This window comes from Protopterus annectens, chromosome 7.part0, assembly GCF_019279795.1.
Source record: "Protopterus annectens isolate FY-2018-M chromosome 7.part0, PAN1.0, whole genome shotgun sequence".
Taxonomy (NCBI): domain Eukaryota; kingdom Metazoa; phylum Chordata; order Ceratodontiformes; family Protopteridae; genus Protopterus; species Protopterus annectens.
The window spans coordinates 1,106,793,836-1,106,810,486 of NC_056739.1; the positions used below are offsets into that span (position 1 = coordinate 1,106,793,836).

General features: G+C 40.0%; 1 non-coding gene across 1 annotated transcript; it reads right to left on the minus strand.

Annotated features, from left to right (window-relative positions):
* Positions 1-1,512: 1,512 nt before the first annotated feature.
* On the minus strand, positions 1,513-1,585 carry TRNAR-CCU. The gene has a single exon. It is a non-coding gene; the product is annotated as a tRNA-Arg (tRNA).
* Positions 1,586-16,651: the final 15,066 nt, after the last annotated feature.

The following is a 16,651-nucleotide window of genomic DNA, read 5'->3' on the forward strand; positions in this document are numbered from 1 at the left end:
CAAGTGACAACAACTCAATAATGAATGAATGGCGCCTTTACTTACTCTCAGTAACTTATTTCAGCTAATTATGAAATAGGAAGATAAGAATAAATGTTTATGATACAAGGCAAAGAGTGAGAGATGTTTTATAGAAGGAGCCACAAAATCATTCCAGATCAACTAATAGGACAGAATGAAATGAAGCAACTATATTATAAATATTATTAAACTTTGTGCAGTATAATGAAATTATAACATTAACATTGCACCTTAATTACTTTTACTAGCTCCATGCAATGGGTGCATTAAAGTTTGTCATTTGACCTTTATCTGATGCAAGCTACATGCAATCTTCTATTCAAGTATATAATTTCAATGGATTTTTTCCATGCTAGTTTACTTTGCAAAAACAAGATATCATTTATGAAAAGGGCAAAAGAAGCATCTTTGCTTGATTAAAATTATAAATTGAACTAATGCGTTACACATACACATTGATTATGTTATTAGATATCCTTTAGTTAAGATGCCTTGGAATCTTCACAGAACTAGGCATTAACATACGAAGGAGACTATACTGTTACAATAGGAAATATATTGGCAGTTTAACTACCTAGTTATTGTTTTAATAATGGTTTTAAAATAAAATTTTATTAGGACAGATTTGAGCTGAAAATGAATATTCATACTGTCACTAGCTATTGTTTGTGGGTGTGTGAGTGTGTGTACAGTTGTAGCATCACTATTTTAATAGGACAGAATTAACTAATGGTCGTGGAACACCAGTGACTCACATATGATTTCATGTGTCATGTAGCAAAGAAGCATGCATTTAATCTTGTGCAAAGGTCATGAAATACCACTTCTCTCTTTGGAGAAGTGTTATGCCATGGATGGCTACCAGAATCCATTTAGAGCCACATGTGAGACACTACATGACAGTTTTACAGTAGACCCTCAATGTGCAGTGGCCCCAACTGGAGAGTGACATGAACAAGTTAGCCATCTCACCACTGCTTGTGATAAATAATCGATATGATGGCAATATGAAATCCAAATCAATGAAACATTGATTAGCATGGTTAAACAAGATGAGCCTTACAAAAACAAATGCACCAAAATTCAAGACAGATGGATGTCATCCCCTAAAATGGGCAACATAATTGCTCAGAAAATGTATCAGTTCATTGTTGCACTTGAGAAAGAGGCATTTAACAACAGGGGTTGTATATAGCAAATAAAGTTCATAGGTAGGTACTAGGCTATTGGCCCTATGGCCAATATAAGCCTAGCCAAACGGTACCCTGGCTTTTGCCACCCAAGAAAATTATTTTCCTGTGCCTCTGTCAAGCATAGCCACAGAAGTGATCCCTGGGGTGAATTTTCTATCTCCCTTCCAATCATCAAGATTTTTCTTTAAGAGTGCTAATGAGGAGCTTTGTTTGATATAGATTGGTAGTGTGTTCCAGAGTATGGGAAGTCTCTGGGACAGGAATCGATCCCTCCAGCATGTTTGGTTTAAGATTATATCACCCCAGATGGGACTTGAACCCACAATCCCTGGCTTAGGAGGCCAATGCCTTATCCATTAGGCCACTGGGACTTACTGCTTTTATTGCTGCTTTATTATGTTCTGTTCTAAGCCTGTTCATATTTTTTTTTTGCTTTTTTCTGGAGATACACACTGGGTGTTGCACTACAATTAAGTGATATGAGAAAAGTTGATTTTTTAAGCAATTGCTGTATTTAGTCAAAGCTATGCAGTTATTCCAGTGAGATCTTAGAACTGTGGAGGTAACAAGACTTCTTCATAACTTCAAGGATGTACATTATAAGAGTAAATATATTTAGAGATACAAGGATGGGTGAAGGGGGTTTGGCTCCTGCAAAAATGTTTTACTTGTAATTCTATTCAGGCTGATGACATTTGTTGTAAACTTAACATATTTGAGGAATCCTAATACAATGCTTCATGATTTGTTTTTGTACCCATAGAGCTATTTATTTTTTATGTGAATTGTAAATAACATCTGATCACTGCATTAGCATAATTGATCAACATTTTGGGAATGCTACTGAATGTAACAATTACATGAATTAAACTGAAATTGAGAGGTTGCCACATCTCAGAAGAAACATGTCATTCTCTACGTTATGACTGGTGAAGCCTAATTTGACTATTAGATAGCAGGTATATGGAAGCCTGGCACAGCTTATTCAGAGTACATCACTCTTTGCCATGGAACCAGCAGTTCTAGTGTTTGACCAGTTAAAACGCACTGTGGATAAACTGCACTATAATAGCAATACCAGCATTAAAAAGCAATGTGCACAGTATACAAATCATGTATGTTTATTTACAGAAACATACATGTGCTACATGACAGTGTTTACTCAGTACGTAACATGCGCAAATTGTAAGGCAATCAGTGAGTAAACAGGCATGGCAATTCACAGACAGACTGGATGTGGATTGGCCTGTATAGATTTGCAAATATGATTTTTAATGCCCCTTATGCCTGCTGACAATATGGCAACTTGCCACAAGCTTGGACAACTAAATTCCAGCTAAGCAAGAGCTGATTGTGGTGTGCTTTTTATACAGAAAGGTTTCTGCTTTACACCCTAAACATGATCCTTACATGTTCCATAAGCAGTACAGGGGAAGGGGTGCAGTGGGTTCAGTGGGGTACCATCACTTGCTTTCCTAAATGATTTGCCCTCAAGTATCCCTGTTCTCTTTTTGAGCAGATGACTCTGTCCAGATCTCTGGTGTCCAGTAGGGGGTGCATTAATAGAAGATGCACTGGAGTCCCCTCAACATATGCCTTGTAATGGTTCAGCAGATATTGATTACATCTCCATTATTCTGGATTCCTGGTTAGTGCACTAAGGTTCTAGGTTACTGAATGATATGAATTAACTGAGCTGTAGTTAGAGTTTCATACCTCTGTGCCATGAAGACAGCAGCCATTCATAAGTATAAACTGACAGAGCACATGGAAAATATCAGTAAACATAATAAAGATGTTAGGTATCACAAACGGACTGGTCATTTGAACCAGCTTCATAAAACGCAGGCAATACAGGATTATGTATGACTGTGACTGACAATCATATACTGACTGACCAGAAGATAGTGGATTAGTACTATACTGACTATGGTCTTCTCCACAGCAACTGTGACATGTACTGACCAAGTATGGCACCTCAAGAATTACCTGCCTTTCACGTACGCTTGGATACAGTCCTTTGTGTTGCCTAATCATTATGAGTACAGGAATTTCTAAGTCTCTAACAGTCTTGTATGCCATTGATTACACACATGTTGCAGTTAAGTCACCATTTGGCTCCAAATGAAATTAGTAAATTGCTAAGAAAGGCCATCATTTCTTAAAATAATTGGTGGTTTGCATTATGCGGATGTGTAGCTTCCATTTGTACTTCCACCATATAAGTTAGAATACCTAGAGGGTTATGTTGTTCTTAAAAGTAAGAAATACAGTGCCTAGTAACATATAAATCTATATTTTGTTTTATCACACTGAGGTTTCTAGAAAAGAAACAGTAGGTACAGGAGACACAAAATCAATCAGACATGGTTGTGCTAAATAGGACTTTACTAAGATGGCACATATAATTATGGCCTGGCTGATTATCCAGGGAGACCAGTGACCTTATGTTTTCTTTTCCAGCAATACTGACATCCCTGCTAGAGATGGCAATGGATAGATTAGGTGTTGGCAGGCATACAGAAAGGCCTCAGTGCTTGTAAGCTACCTAGTAGATGACCCACTGCTACCTGTTACATTCTTTGCTACTTTGATGTCCTATATCTTTTTATAGACGAGGTCATTCATGTCTTTGACAATGCAACAAAAACGGCAAGAGAATTCAGCCATGGCCAAATATAATGACTTGCTGTATCAACTCCTGCTATAGCCGGTCATGATGTTTCCAGGCAGCACCACCCTTATCCATTAAAATGAGAGTGAGATTCCTCAGAGCCTGCAGGAAGGTTTCAGTTTCTGCACTAGTAAAGTGCTCTTGCCTCTGGCATCATATGCCACATGCCATTCTCCAGCCTACAGAATTTGAGAAGGAAAAAGCTAACCTAGTAGTCCAAAAAAAACCCCACAGTGCTACATAATATAATTCAGTATGCACCAGTTCAAACAATTTTCTAAAGGAACAACAGAGGTACAGGCATTGAGATATATAGCACTATGACTCGTTCTATAGGCCCTAACATGCTTCAGTTTGGTATAAACATAGCACTTCACCATAACAGAGAATAGAAAGTGCATTCATGAATGTAATCATCATATCAGAACAGAATGACAAATAAAAGTAATAGTGCTGTAATATAAAACTTGCTCCATTCAGACTTATCAAAGCTCATCTGAAATAAATGTATCTCAGTTCCTTAATTATCTAGATCTGCATGCAAGCAAATATAGAGAACCACATGGCCATGCAAATCCTACTGCTGTGCAAATGAAAAATAACTTTTATAGCATCACATATGTTAGCATGTAATCATGTAGTTGTGTTCTGCACACTTGCATGAGTCACTGAAGAGTTCCTAGAAAAGCAGTGTAACATGTAAACCAAGAAGTTTTCTTAATCACACGTAACAGTAGAACAGTAAAGTGTGGAAATGGAGGCAACAAAAAGAACCAAGATTTTAAATGCATGTCCCTGAAGATGGAAAAATTACTTTTCAAAAGATCTGATACATGGCACAGCCTTGTTGGAAAACTAACTTTCAGAATTGGGACAACATACTTACAGAAGCAGTTAAACACTGTAATGATGTCTTGCCACAGAGGATGTAGAAAAAGCCATGATGGCACATAAGAAAGAGGAGATGGTCTTAGCAGAGAAGCCAGTCAAATATTTCCAAACCTGAGGGAGGTGATAGTTACAGAGGAGAGACCAGAGATGTATATCTGGTTCAAGAAAAGAGGACAACTCTGTATATCAGATGTAACCATCTGTGAAGATTATGTTCCTTTAACAGCAGTGTTGAGTTAGGCTACATCATATCCATACATAAAGTACTCCGGACTGATCACTATGATAGCTGCCAGGTAATACATACATATATAAATAGATTTAAGGGACAACATCACTGTGTCAAATTGTCAGTTCATCAACAAAGTAAAATGCCTGGAAAAGTTGTTGAAAGCACTCTTTGTTGAGTGCTGGAGATGCTGATAGAAGGAAGCTCAAGTGCATGTTGGTAAGGTAAGGGTGGGAATGGGATTTTAAGGCTAAAATGTTTGGCTATATTAAACGTGAGAAGACTGGTAGAGATGGGTGAACGCTGCCAGCCTAGCCAGATAGAATTGTGCAGATAATTCTATCATTTGTAAATACTGTGAAATGTTGAACTTAAAACAATGTGGCAACATTGCCCTCTGCTGTAAAGAAAGCTAAGTCAAGCATTTCTTGTTGGTCCTTTGAAATTAAAATTACTTTATGTCTGTTCCTTTGAAGACAGAATTTGGAGTCGATGAATCTGGAGTAATTCTGACTATTGTTTTAACTTAAGGAATAATTACTAGAATTTACATGTAGAATGTCCTTTATTGCTCTAAATGTAAAAGAATGTAAATGCAGTTTCTGTCAGCCTGGGAACTCCAGGAAAGTGTAAAAGAGATGATGTAATGTTTATTTGAACTGCAATAGCAATTTAAACAGAGAGAATCAGAAGGCATTAAGCATTTTTGTCTGGACATCCAACTCAGCACTGCCTTATGCTCTCTTTATGTAAGTAGTATGTTAGAACTGTGTTTTCTCCTAGAAATAGCTAGGAATTAGAAAAAGATTAGACTAAGTGTTTTTCTGTTATGTCAGACCTGTACTACTGAATTATTTTAAGTATTTATGTGTGATCTCTGAACTTTTGACTAGCACTGCATAGTAGAAAGTATTGTCTTATAGTTTTATTTATTATTAAATATTTTAAAACCATTTTAACTGTGGCTGGTTTGTGTAGAGACAAGTTAAGCTCTAAGAGTACATTGCATATATACAAGGATCCTGTACTAGGTCACGCTACTAAGACTTGAGACTGTTTAGTCACATCTACCAACTGAATAATAATATTGCACAGTAATAATTGGACACCCTTTTAAGGGCCTTTGAGTAGCTGATAAATATTAGCTGGGTGGTGGCAGTAATTACTACCGTATAGTTTGGCTAAAAGGGGCACAGCTGGAGAACCTGTGCCAGCCTTCCCCAGAAGTGTCTGTGTGGTTGTATAACCTCTTATCTCAAAGTGTGTGTGTGTAAGCTACTTGGGCAGGGAGACAAAGCACTGGTTGGACAGAGAGGGTGCTGGAGATTTTAGCTTGCCCAGCTAGGCTGAGATATGCACCCTATAGCTGTGCCAGTGGGGAGTCTTACTGGGGACCTGGGGAGCAAGAGAGCGACCAGCCCCAGACTGATTGTGATCTCTGTGTGCTCTTAAGGGACATTGCACTTTACTGTGTATATTTGTTATCCTTTCCTCCTATATGAGATGCCCTCTCTGATGTTAGTGGTGAGGATTGAGGCTCCTTGATTGCTGGACCAGAGCACGAGCATCACATAACATTTGAGTTTTAGGAGTGGGAGAGTGTGTGCAAGTGTTTGTGGGTTAGATTTAGACTAAGGTCTAGGAAAGTTTTTAGTGGTGCACGTGTGCTATTGTATGCCATGTATATCTGAGTGTCTTGTGTAGTGATAGTGTTAGAGAAAGTTGTTTTTTTCTATGGTAAGGTATAGGGCTTGGGTTGGGAAAGGGGCAGGCTAATGGTTATAGAAAACATGCATTAGTAAGGTGGTGCAGGAGACGAACCCCCAGATTTACTATTCTTCCATGCTGGACTAGCTTAGTCCTGCACAGAAGTGGCTGTTTAGGAGCAGAACAGCAGCGCGCAATGCATATTAATGAAGGAGCGCTGGCTGAGCTCCTAATCTTACACGGAACATGTAAGAGTGCAGGGAGTGTGTCTGAGAGCAGAGCTCTCAAAATATACATGTCCCTGCAATGAAAAACAGCAGAAATCCCTAAAAAAATTAGTGAGACTGCTCATAGGTGTATGCATACCCCCAGCAACATCCCCCACATGTACAAGAGCAAATGTTAACACAAAAAATATAAAGATACCTTTTTTATGAAACAGATTAAATTTAACCGTAGGTGAGTGGGTTTGCCTATCGCTTAGCTGTGGTTAATACAGCTTAAATGGCAGAAGAGGATAAAAAGCAAGATATATGCAAATGAAGCAGTATGGTAATAGTGTAGTGGGCAGTGCAATTGCCTTACGAGTAGCATTCCCAGTTCGAGTCCCACTACAGCATATTCCATTTTCCATGTCAAATCACGTTATGACCAACATTTTTAGTTGCATAACCTACTAAATAACATATATTTGTGAACTGGAGTACTGCATTAAATGCAGATGTGAGGTGTCAATGTCATAATGTTGCAAAGTCCACAGAAAATTACATGTGCCCCATACAGTATATGTACACAGGAATCAGGGATACAAATGGAAGGTAAAATTTGTAACAGATTATAACTCCATACAGCTTCCAAATCCCCCACCTTCCAAAGAACCATTAGACATTATTGTCTAAATTACTGCAGTGGTAAGTGGAAGTAAGCACTAGTAAGCAAGTGTAAACAGTATTAAGCAGCAGTAAGAGAGAGTAAGCATGTGAAAGCACCAGTAAGCAGGTTTAAGCCCATTTGCGCAGGGGTAAGCAATGTGCACACAGGTTAAGCAATATGGAAGCTAACTCTCTGGAAGCACATTTAACCAAAGGTTGGCAGTGCTTACCCTTGTGCAAACCTACGCAAATCCACTTACAAGTGCTTAAATGTGCCTTAATCACACTGTATCCAACAGCCACTGTCCTGCCCAACAACAAAATGAGCAGCCTTGTAGGTCTTGGACCCAGGGCCCTATACACTACAGTCAATGTCATTAACCACCAAGCCATCACAGCAGTACATAAGACTGAGGTATCACCAAACAAATCCTCACTATAGTAAAATCAAACTGAACATGTGAAAGGAATCAGTATACAGTCATATGTTCTATAACCTACTTCATAACCAAAATATGTGAACTGGAGTACTGAATTAAGCCCAGATGTGATGTGTAAGTGTAATAGAGTGTTGACATCCCGTATTAAAAACAAGGACCCCATGCAGTGTACGTACACATGAATCATGGATACCACACACACACACACACACACACACACACACACACACACACACACATATATATATATATATATATATATATAACATATAATGAATAATAAATCAATGCCAAAAAGCAAATATAATGCATAGTACATATTAAGCAATGCTAAGCATTGCACAGGCCAGCTTAGTAGGTGTAAGCAATGTGTAGGCCAGCTAACTCAATTTGCCCAGTGGTATAACCCTTTAAACAATGCCAACCTTAGGTAAACAGGTTTGCCCATAGCTTAGCCTTTTCAAAACCATCCAACCATGGCAAAGTGTGGGAAATTGGCTCTACTTAAACCAAACAGGTGGGAATACATCTCATAACTGGTTGTAGCTTCCTCTTGCAGGCACTATGTCAGGACTGGGAGAAGGAGTGCACTTTCGGGTGCAGCACTGGGGTATTCAGGAGTCCAGAGTCATGGCAGGACTCCTTGTCAAAGACCATGAGCAGAGACTGTTGTAGGGCCAGTACCAGGGTTCCCAATATAAAGCCAAAGCCTGGGAAGATCACGCCCGTGACCTCACTACTGCCACTGGCATACCCAAATTGGTAAGCAGGGCAGGCATCACTATGCCAGCCTGAAGCGGTGGAAGGGGAATCTCTTGGATCAGTGGATCCAAGAGGCTAGGATGGCAGGGGAGGTCCCAGCTATGTGTACGTATCACTCCACTACTTGTTTAATAATTGCCAGCTCATGTATATTATGGATAGGTATGGCTAAATATTCCTCTTATGCCCTTCACAGTGGCAAGTGAATGGGCCGCGAACAAGGAGGCCCATGGTTGTCGCTTGGAGAGGTTGCAACGCGAGGCAGGTTAGTAATACCCTTGCATGTACTGTCATAGGAAATAAATCTAAAAGTATTAGAAAGTTAATTGCTAGTATAAAACCTGTATTGTTTAAGGCAAGTACTACATACACCAGAGAATATGCCAGGAAGAGACTCATATAGGTTGTATGCAAATAAAAGCATACTAGCCTGACAACAAAGGTCTAACTGCTGGACTATGGTAATGTAGATTTGCAATCACTTAATAGTACTGCTGTATTAAGCACTGTTACCCACACTGTGCAACATAAATAAAATGTGTAAGAATGTCTGTATATGACTGGTGTAATACCCAAAGGTCATTTAGTACAACTGAGAGAGATATAGACAGAAAATAGTGAAAAGACAGACAACATAATCTGAATAGCACACACAACTGAGATGTGAACTGTTGTATTTTTAGCACACACAGCCATGTTTTAAATCCTGGGAGTGGTAGTAGTCTGCATACAGAATCATACCCCACAACTGTACAGATATGTCCAAAATGTCCAGTAAATTGGCCCATATCTGCTGTCTGTCACTCTGCCCCCCTGGGAAATCAGTGGGATGATGCAAGATGTATAGACAGCCAACAAGAAATACAACTGATTGTCACACATCTATAAAAACAAACCTGTCACTCTAGCAACTCCCCAAACTGTTATGAGAGTAATAAGCCAAGTATGTCCCATCTACAGCCCCATGTTGTCAAGCTGTGACCAGAGCCAGAGTGTGTACAGTAGCACAGTGAGATGCATGTGCATAATAGTAATGTGGAATCTGGTTCTTTGTGTGGCAATATTCAGATTGTGCTAATAAACATCGCTCCCACAGGTACATCAGATACGAACACTGTGCCCAGAAATAAAAGAATGATACCCTGTACTGATACTGTTTACTTTGGTATTGTATGGCATTGTGAGTGTTGCAGTTACTCTGAATAATAAGGTATTACTCATCACTGTTGCCCACACTGTATAACTGTCTAGGAAATCCTGTATAAGAGTGTTGTAATACAAGGTCAGAATGTAAAACCACAGGAGAATTATAAGACAGAAATCAGATAAGAGATACACAGCAATATCTATATAGCACACACAACTGTGATGGACAGTGTTTTAGTTTTAGCAGACACAGCCATGGTCTGAATCCTGGGAGTGGAAGTAGGCTGCATACAGAATCATACCCCACAATTGTACAGATAAGTCCAGAATATCCAGTATATCGGCCCATATCTGCTGCCTGTCACCCTGTCCCCCTGGGAAATCAATGGGATGATCCCAGATGTTTAGGCAGCAAACAGGAAATACAACTGATTGACACACATCTATAAGAACAAACCTGTCACACTAGAAACTCCCAAAATGTTATGAGAGTAATAAGCCACGTATGTCCCATCTACACCCCCATGTTGTCAAGCTGTGACTAGAGTGTGTACAGTAACAGAGTGAGATGTATGTGCATAATACTAATGTGAAATCTGGTACTTTGTGTGGCAACATTCAGGTAGTGCTAACAAACATTGCTCCAACAGGCACATCAGATACGAAAACTGTGCCGAGAAATAAAAGCTTGATACCCTGTACTGGTACTGTTTACTCTGGTATTGTATGGCATTGTGAGTGTTGCAGTTGCTCTGAATAATAAGGTATCACTGACCACTGTCACCCACACTATGCTACATAATATAACTGTCTAGGAAATCCTGTATAAGAGTGTTGTAAGTCACTAAAGGTTGAAGAGGACAATAGTCTACATATGTCCTGGTTCACCTGCATGTGATCAAGACATGGCCAGAGTCTGTGCAGAAACAGATGGGCAGGTATATGTATAACATCAACCTGGAATCTGGGAGTATGTGTAGAAACAGTTAGCTAGTGTTAAACAATTCCTCCACAGGTATACCAGGTAAGAGGTGTATACTGCAGGTAAAACCAATCCATGTATATAGTTGTTGACAGCCATATCACTGTCCAAACTATGGCAATAGGGTAATGTAGCAATACATGTAAGGTACAGATAACAGCACTGACTAGGAAAGTAATGTGAACTACAGGAATATGCTAGTTGTTAATTGACATATTTCTCTCCCCCTCACCATATCTGCAACAATAAACTAAATACCTAACTCAATTGGTATGTGCTGTGTATGTCCTATTGTTTGATAATTATTTAAACATGTTTCTATGCATGTGCTATGTTGAAATACTCCAACATTGGTGGCATGGTGCCATCAATATACCTGCATGCTGTTGTTATTACCACTGTGGTCCCATATATGTATGTATTCCATTTGATATGCAACTGTTCCATGTCTGGTGTCTGGGTTAATGGGAATATCTATGCATGCTGTTATACCTAATCCTGGAATGTGTTGACTATTACTAACCCACATATGTTGATAAACCATAAACAACATAGCACATTTGGGAAGGCCGGTCCCGGCGGACCCACCTGTCACACCTCAGCTGGCCGTGGCACCGGGAACCAGCACATCTTGGGCCCAACCCGGGACCACCTCATCCATTGGTCCTGCACCACCTTCAGCTTGAACTGCTTCAGGGGATCGGGCTCTTCCCCCCTGGGAGCGGGCGCAGACAGGAACCTGTCACCCATTGCCAGGTCTGGGTCGTGTTGCCAGCTCTGCAGGGAGGTTGGAGATCTGCTACGCCAGCTCGAGGGCCACGTGTCATGACTAGAGAGTCAACTTGGATCTCTAACTCAGCCCCCAGCACAGCCACCATCGGGGCTGTGAAGATGCAGTGATGACTGCCTATGGGTGGGAACCTCAGTCCCACTGTCTCCACTAGGGGGCTCATGGGCTTCCAATTTTCCAACACCCCTCCGCATCAAGCTGTTTACCCCCACATGTGTCATATACTGCCCCTGTATGCATCTTGTTTGTCTTGTCTGTTAACCTACACAACCTACCTCCCCAAATATACCTACTTTCCCTTCCCAACATCCCACTCTCACCTGAAAAAAAAGGGCAATCTGTTCCCAAAATAATATCACCCATACATAGCTGTCCATTTCACACACATGTCCACTGGACATGTAATCGGGTCTTATTGGCATCACAACATATTATTGCTGTCCTCACCCCTTTCTCAGGGGTTTGAGTGTCCAAATCTACCTCCAAATTTAGTGCATATGCACAGCTGTTGCTGTAGAAGAAATGGGTAGCTATGGACCTTCCCTACACCCTCCTGCACATCCCTAGCTATTTTGCCTACTGTCTTTTCCTCTTTGTGCCTCTTTTTCACCACTTTCCTATCAAACCTTTTTTCTTTTCTTTTAAAGAAATTAGTGCGGGGTAAGTGGGAGTAAGCACTTTTAAGCAGCAGTAAGCGGGTGTAAGCCTGTTTGCGTGGGTGTAAGCAATGCCTACACAGCTTAAGCAATTGAGAAGCCAAATCAGTATAAGAAACTGTAACCAGAGGTTAGCAGTGCTTACCTCTGTGCAAACCTGTGCAAACCCAATCACAACTGTTTAAAAGTGCCTTAATCATTCTGTATCCAGTGGCCCTTGTTCTGCCCGGCAACATAACAAACAGCCTTTGCAAGGCTCAAACCCAAGGCCCTACACACCATAACCAAAGTGATTTACCACTAAGCCATGTCAGATATAAATAACTCAGATGTTTTCACAAACATATCATTCAGCCCAGTCATTCAACAGTACAGGAAATGCATTTAAACATGTAGCTGTGTGTGTGTGTGTGTGTGTGTGTGTGTGTGTGTGTGTGTGTGTGTGTGTGTGTGTGTGTGTGTGTGTGTGTGTGTGTGTGTATGTGTGTGTGTGTGTGTGTATATATTAATATCTAAATAGCACAACATATGTATATATGTATATATATATATATATATATATATATATATATATATATATATATATATATACATATGCATACATCTATAGATACATATGTCTACATCTATATGTTTATATATATACAGCAATATATATATATATATATATATATATATATATGTAAGCATTAATATACATCTATATAGGTATATACAGACATATATATCTATAGATATAAAAGAGAACATAACAAAAACATATATGTCCACATACACCATTAATGGAGGTGAGTGGGCCCAAACAACATATGTCTTGTATGTTTAGATATCCCCCCCACAGCCAAACACGTCTGCCCTGCAAGACAATACCAACTGTTGCAGATCCCATAACCAGGACCTGACACAACATTGGCACAAGATGTTAACAGTACTCCATCCCACCTGTATGATGTCAGGCTGGTATCAGTAACATATCATGCAGTGCAGTCTGGCTACCATAGGATATGTACAATGTGGAAGCAATCAACATTCCTAAGATACAAATACACAGACATATATATGCAGATATATATATATATATATATATATATATATATATATATACATATATATATATATATATATATAAATATATATATATATATATATATATAAATATATATATATATATATATATATATATATATATATATATATGTAATTACACATACACACACAGAGATATGTATAGGAAGATACATATGTAGAAAGTGCACACAATACGGAACAGCCACTATGCCTACAGTGAGATATGTATAGGAACATACATATGTAGAAGGTGCACACAATACGGAACAGCCACTATGCCTACAGTTGCCACCTTACTAACTGGACACTGTATGATCCACCCATACAAATGACAATGGTTGCCTGCAACATATACCCAGTGAGAGGTCAAAGGATATAACACCACACACAGGTTTGCATACATGGGAAAGCTTTATTTGTGTACTATTACAGTTGTATATGCCATGTCATATAGCTGTTTAGACTCTGACATACATATACACAGAGTAATGCAACTGTGAAACAGTTATATTAATACAGTAGTCTGGAAAGACTTACATATGTTGCTGTCCAGGCTGAGGCCTTCAAGTAGTATAATAGTAAAGACAGACTGGGCCACATGATACCAGTCAGTCAACAGTAAGTAATACAGATGTATAGTCCGGCAGCCTCTATCTACACTCTGTACACAATCTTTAGGGGGTAAAGACCTCAGTTGACACAATGGGATGTATCTGTTACATAACAAGGCATAACTGACACCATCACAATCACACTGACAAACAGAACAGTCTGCATGGCAGGAAGTAGTAGGCGTGCATTTACCCAAGGTGAATTGTATGGTAATGTACATCCAGATACCTTAAGGCAGCTTAACCCTGATACCCCCACATGTTGTAACAGCCTAGGTTAGTTATGGTGCAACCCCCATAGACTGAATAATACAGGGCCATATACCACTGTTACATACACTGGCCTCTGTAGTTCATAAGGGCACACATGTATTATGTAGATGAAGTCCACACATATATGGACCCAACCCCACAATATGTGTGGGGGCCACAACAGCAGTGGACTGATGGCAGGAATGTCAGCATGACATACTCACAGCCCACTACATAACCCCTGACAGCATCTCATATGTACAAAGCCTGGTATGTAGGTGGAGGACAGAGGCTGGAAGACAGGCCCATATGTGAAATACTGTTGTCATACACTAAGCAAGTCACTGGTGTTACAGGATAGTCTGCAGCAAACCCTTAGTCATCAATATGAAGTTAGAAAAAGAAATGGATGTAGCCATGTACTGATAGCACTCAACATGCATACTGCCAGTGATATATCTGACACAAGACCTGTGTGGTGGACAGACAAAACATAATAGACACACCTCTGGCCATCAAGTGGATAGGCCCACAGTTTAGAGCTATGCAGACAGACTGCATTCCAAGTTAAACTAGTATGTACACACAAACCCTGTAACACTGGTGCTATACAATGCATACAACAACACTACATACACACACACACACACACACACACACACACACACACACACACACACACACACACACACACACACACACACACACACACACACACACACTGTCTGTAGTTCTGGAACCTCCTACAAATATGTAGCTGGCCTGAGTGTGCAGGTTCTCCTGTAAGAGGTATTACTACCTACTGTCTGTAACACTGCTGTCCACACACAGGACGGATGTCCACCATACAGGAAAGGTAAAGGGACCACGCCCACATGATGTAGGGATTTATAGTAGTTGGTTGCCATGACAGTGGTAATTGGAAGTACTACACAGCATGCATGTAACAAGTGGAGGACACTGATTGGTGCAGAGGCCATCACCTGATCATGTGCATGACCTACAAAAGCCATGTTACAATCTAGTCAAAGCAGCTCAATCCATTTACTGGAGAGAGAGAGAGAGAGAGAGAGAGAGAGAGAGGCAAAAACAAACATAAAAAAAAATACATCCAGCAAAATATCCAGAAGAGACATCATTCCCACAACAGGTATAGGAGGTATATATGCATGTAAATGACTGGATAGATGATGTGGAATGATTTATATTTGCCATCAGGTGTTGTTGTAATGATGTTCAGCTGAACAACTGCTAAGTACAATAGAGTCTGCCCCTGTGGGTAGCGGGCCTTACCTCATACCTGTCAACTGTGCAGAGCAGCACTGACTGATGAAAGGTAAGCCATCATAGTGTGTGTTGTGTAATGGGAAGCATGTATATTACTGTGGCCAATAGCTGGTGGTGGAAGTAATGCCATAATGATGGACATGTGGGTTCCACAGCCCACCTCTTGCAGGATACTCAGGTTAACCTGTATTGTAGCATGCAGAAATGCTATAGGTGTGTAATAGGGTTACCCGCCATCTGGCCCTACATATACCCCACTAATGTCAGGCTGTGTCCATATGTGGCACCTGGCTGTGTTGTAGCAAGGCAGAACAGTGCAACTGTGCAGGAATGTGTTGTGAGATTGTGGACCTGATGTCTGAATGTACCCCATATATAGGTATGCATATGTATACACACAAACACACACACACACACACACACACACACACACACACACATATATATATATATATATATATATATATATATATATATATATATATATATATATATATACATGTATGTCCACAAATATACAGATACCCATGTGTAGACATATATATATAAACACATATATACATCATATATATATATATCCACATATATATAGATATATACCCATATGCACATGCCTACATATATACAAACACATGCACAAACATATATGCATGTAAATACATGTCCCCTATATTACCACCAGTGTGCTGCATGCTATGTGCAAGGGAACATCACACATAGCAATACACACAGATATCTACAGCTGTCAGTGTGTGCAACATGGATGGGTATGTAACATGTAAACCCCTTGTTGGGACCACATTGCCCTTGTCTGTGAAGTATGGCATGGGAATATGGGGAAGTATGGCAGGTATGGTTGTGGAAGTGGTCAGGGTTGGTAGATATAGAGGACAGCCTACAGGGGTTGGTATGTAACACATGTGGTGGGTAAACACCCTGGATGGTTTGTGTCATCTGTGTTGTGTTAGCCCCATGGACCCCAATATGGACACAATGGGAACAAACCTCCCACCCACTGCTACTCACAACAGCAGTCTGCATCCTGAAGGTGCCTGGCCTGGAGGCTGAGC